The following is a 4847-nucleotide window of genomic DNA, read 5'->3' on the forward strand; positions in this document are numbered from 1 at the left end:
TGGATCCAGGTCCCTGCCAGTCGTGAATGTTGATTCGCTACTGAGACGACTTTCTCAACCCGCAGGAGGTTGGTCTGGCCCTTTAAGCATGAAATGTGAACTTTGCTTTCTCGAGGATAAATAAATTGCTCTGTGACTTTCTCCTTTCTAACCGTCCTTCAGACCAGGTTCATCCAGTTTTGTCTAGGTGGTTGTGTTCCGCTTGAGCAAACATACGCAACCTGGGACAGCCTTGTTATGGCTGTGTGCACTGAAGCAGAGGCTGTGTTGTGAGCAAGCCCTGATGACAACATGGTTTCGTTGGCAAACTTGGCCATGGAATTCGGGTGCAGTTTCTTTCCATAGAAATTTGTGCAAGAGAAAGACGGAAGAATGCTCTTACTGGGTGCTTTCGATTGGCAACTGAAAATTTTAGCTTCCACTGCTAAAAGGGGATGGTCCAAATAATGGAAGTGTTAACAGCTTGGTTTTTAATCTTTTTTTAGATTTTTTTTTGTCCCAACTTTATTATTTTTATAAATAACTCAAGGCAGTGAACATACCTAATACTCCTTCCTCCTCCTCCTATTTTCCCCACAACAGCCCTGTGGGGTGAATTGGGCTGAGAGAGGAGGACTGGACCAAGGTCACCCAGCCGGGTTTTGTGCCTCAGGTGGGACTGGAACTCACGGTCTCCTGGTTTCCATCCTGATGCCTTTAATCAATATACCCCACAACCCCTTCCTGCTCTTCCATTACTCACCTGGAAAATATTTCATCTGGGCAAATTTCCAGAAGGATGTCAACAGATTACAGATTATTTATTTATTTATGTATTTATTTTTCAAATTTCTATCACTGCCCATCTCCCCCACAAAAGGGGGACTCTTTAGATTGAGATTTCCTTCTCTGGCAGGAGATTGAAAACCTATAAACAAACCAACCAGATTATCTTTGAACAAACTCATAACACTAAAAAAAGGGAACACTAAGGGTAGTCCTCATTTAGCAACTGCCTCATTTAGTGATGGTTTGCTGTTACGATGGTGATGAAAAAGTGACTTTGCGACCAATCCTCACATTTATGACCTTCGCTGGTCTGTAAAGCAAAGGAAAGCTGAAGTAAGGTCATAAGCACAGTTGTGGTTTCACTTAACAACCGCTTTGTTTAACAACCAAGTTGCTGGTTGCAATTGTGGTTGCTAAACAAGGTCTACCTGTATTATGATAAAAATCAGTTGTTGTTTTTTTCATTTTTGTTACATGAGTTCATGGCATAGAAGAAAGGCCTGAGGTTAAAAAAATGCACATGATGGCAATATTGCTTAGTTCAGTGTTAAAAGTCTTGAAAGTCAAGTTGGGGAAAAATCAAGTCTTGAAAGTCAAGTTGGGGATTAAAGGCATTCTTAAGCTGTTGAATTAAAAACAAATCAAGGAAGGTGCTGTTAAATTTACCAGGAGAAGAAATGGATGGCTGAATAAAATGGGTTTGACAAATTACTTGGTTTTTGATGGACTAAAAGAAAATCACCTTGTTATTTGATGATTTGGCATATTTAGATGCAGAAAAAAAAAAAAAAAATAGAGGCAAGGAGCTTGGAATAAGACCTGTGATTTCCAAGAGGTTTCTGGATTCAGGGTTTCCACTGCAAAGGTTCTTAAAGGATAAATTAAGAAAAGAAAAAAAAGTAAGTCGCAGCTAGAAAATATGGAATATAATAGACACGGGAACATTTAAAGGTCTGGCTTGAAAAATCCCATTTTTACTGATCAAATATAAACAGGTGGCCATAAAAAACATAGCAAGTAGCCCCCTCTAAGTATAAAAACATGTTAAAATTACCAACCAATTCAAAAGAAAAACAAGTAACATTATGGAGGATTGACTCCCAAGTAACTCTGCTTAAAAGCATCCTCAGGAGCTGTAAATTTCTCCCCTCAGAGAAATCTTACGTGTATCTTCTTAGTGAAGCTAATACAATGGGTCCCAAATAAATCTGCATATAATTGCAGCTTCGTCGTGTGAAAGGCTAAAGGAAGAGGATGGGCGTCCTTGGGATGGCCAGGCAAAATCAAACTGCTTGTGTAAACTACATAAATCACCTTGTTTGTGCAATGACATCATGGCATCATCCAGAGTTCACTGGAGATGGGTGGCTAGTATATTCATAATAATAAAATAAAATAAATAAAAGTCACTGTGGCTTGCACTTTTGCATCAACAAGTATGTTGAATTTGTTTTCACACAATGCCAATTTTGCTTCTCCTGGCCATCTAAGTGTGACATTTGCGTTGATTAAAATGTACCTCCAATTTACCCCGGTGGCAGTGAAGTCCAGATCTGGATCTCAAGGCTCGTGTTTCAAAGGCGCTGAATGGCCTGGCTCTCACGGTTCAGACCCGCCTCCTTGCATTAACCTTGTCCTTCAGCCTTATCGCAGTTTAAGTATTCCTGTTGACAGAAGATTAGCACACCTGACCACATAAGGAATTTTGTTCCATCCAGGTTACTCACGTTACCAGCAAGGTAAGGAGCGTGTGACAGCATCTCCTAGAAAGAAATGATCCAAGCCGTGTGCTGGTTCTTTCAGTAAGTGGCAAGCGTGCAAAACTGTTTGTGAATGACGTATGTTTGATGCTTGGGTTTCTCAGAAAGCACTTGCGTTTTTGTTGTTATTCTGCCAATGCTGTGAACCTTCCTACTGGGAGCCAACAGGGTTTTGTTATTTATACCGACTCATTTTGGTTAATAATTTCTGCTAGGAGTTTTTTTTTTTTCCTTTCGCATAATAATCAGTGTACAAACAGGGTCATATCCTGGAGGCTGCTGCTCCATTTCGTCCCTGCCTGCGACATCACAACACACATAGAAAAGGGGCACAGCTTCTATTGCAACAACACAATGCTGCTTTTTTCTGCATACAGTCAAGTCAGTAGGAACAGAGACATGCAAACAGATATTGGTTGGGTTAATTAAGCCTTGATTTTTAATAACGGTTTGTTGGCTAATTGATATGTACGGAGTGAACCCTGCCAATTATGGTTAATTCCGTCAAACCAGGGTTAAATAACGGAAGAAACGGGGGTTTCTGAGAGAGCTGAAAACCATCACAGCAAGGCCCGAAAACCCCAAACAAATGAAATAGCGTGAACAGGTTTCCTCCATGTGGACCAGCGGCCTTAAAAGAAATAAGATGGTTTAGAAATCTGCATCATACAAATGCTGCTAAATAGCATACTGTAAAAGTAAAAAATTCAAAAGGAGTGCGGTGGCACTTTTCTAGGCTAACAAATTTCACGAAAAGGCATAACCTTTGTGAGCTGCAGCCATCGGATGCGTGTGAGTTCAACACTTTCTTACTCCACGGCACTGTTGGAGGTCTTGCTTTTCCAAACCAGTCACTCTGAGGTCTGCCATAAAATGTCCTGGGAGGCTGAAATGCTCTGACACTCCTGGGCTTTGTTGGGAGCCCTGATGTCAAACCTGTGCCCATTAATGCTTTCGTGCAAAGTTTTGTCCCGTTTGTCCTGCGTAGAATCCAGAAAGGCATTGCTGGCAGATGATGGCATAGATCACATTGGAGGAAAAGCATGTGAAGGTGCCTCTAATCCTGCGTGTGTCCATATTGCACCAGCCAGTAAATACAAGCACAGACTATCCAGTCAGATGCCCTCTAGACTACAGGTAGTCCTCGACTTACGGCTGTTCGTTTAACGATGGTCCAAAGTTATGACGGCCTTGGAATGGGTACCCCGTAAAGCACTACTGGGCATTGCAAAAGCCACACACGCCCCCACAGTCACATGATTGCATTTTGGGTGCTTGGCAACCAGCTCGCATTTACAATTGGTTGCAGTGTCCAGCAGTCATTTTGGGACATTTTTGCAGTTTTCCAGCAAAAAATGCCTATTGGGGAAGCTGGATTTGCTAACGACCACCATAAAAATGGTTGTAAAATCAGACCCAGTCATGTGGTGACTCGACTTATGACTGCAATGACTTATGATGGAAATTCTGGTCCTGATTGTGGTCGTTGAGGACTACCTGTAGTATTTCTCAATCTCTGCAACTTTAAGATGTGTGGACTTCAATTCCCAGAATTCCCCAGCCAACATACTGGCTGAGGAATTCTGGGAGTTGAAGGCCACACATTTTTAAAGCTGTTGAGGATGAGAAACCCTGCTCTAGACTTTCTGGGATGTGGCACAATGAGAATATGTCTGGACTGCACCAGCTTAGGAAAAGCTGCATAAATATGTCAACTGTTCGTTTCTGTATCAAACCAAAAAAGGTGCCATTCTATGGGGCCACGAACGACGACTTCCCTTTAATAAAGGAAACATCTTTCTGTTCCATAGATGATTTCTTCTTTCCACACCGTTTAGAGAAACTGTTATGCCTTGCCACTTCACAGTCTTCTGCCTTGGGAAAACCCATCTTCATTTCGCAGCAAACTGGAAAGGGAGGAACAGAGATACAAATGTAGGCAACGTGGCCCTCTTTCTCGCTGTTGTGTTATTTGTTTAGTTGCTTCTGCGTCTTCGTGACTTCATGGACCAGCCCACGCTAGAGCTTCCTGTCGGTCGTGGCCACCCCCAGCTCCCCCAGGGACGAGTCCGTCACCTCTAGAATATCATCTGTCCATCTTGCCCTTGGTCGGCCCCTCTTCCTTTTGCCCTCCACTCTCCCCAGCATCAGCATCTTCTCCAGGGTGTCCTGTCTTCTCATTAGGTGGCCAAAGTACTTCAGTTTTGCCTTTAATTTCATTCCCTCAAGTGAGCAGTCTGGCTTTATTTCCTGGAGGATGGACTGGTTTGATCTTCTTGCAGTCCAAGGCACTCTCAGGATTTTCCTCCCACACCACAG

General features: G+C 42.6%; 1 long non-coding RNA gene across 1 annotated transcript; it reads right to left on the reverse strand.

Moving 5' to 3' along the window:
* Positions 1-889: 889 nt before the first annotated feature.
* Positions 890-2697, reverse strand: LOC134495031 (uncharacterized). The gene is made up of 3 exons (XR_010067743.1): positions 2288-2697; positions 1511-1636; positions 890-1078 (listed from the first exon to the last, which is right to left on the reverse strand). It is a non-coding gene; the product is annotated as an uncharacterized LOC134495031 (long non-coding RNA).
* Between the last annotated feature and the right edge of the window lie 2150 nt (positions 2698-4847).

This window comes from Candoia aspera, chromosome 3, assembly GCF_035149785.1.
Source record: "Candoia aspera isolate rCanAsp1 chromosome 3, rCanAsp1.hap2, whole genome shotgun sequence".
Lineage (NCBI taxonomy): Eukaryota > Metazoa > Chordata > Lepidosauria > Squamata > Boidae > Candoia > Candoia aspera.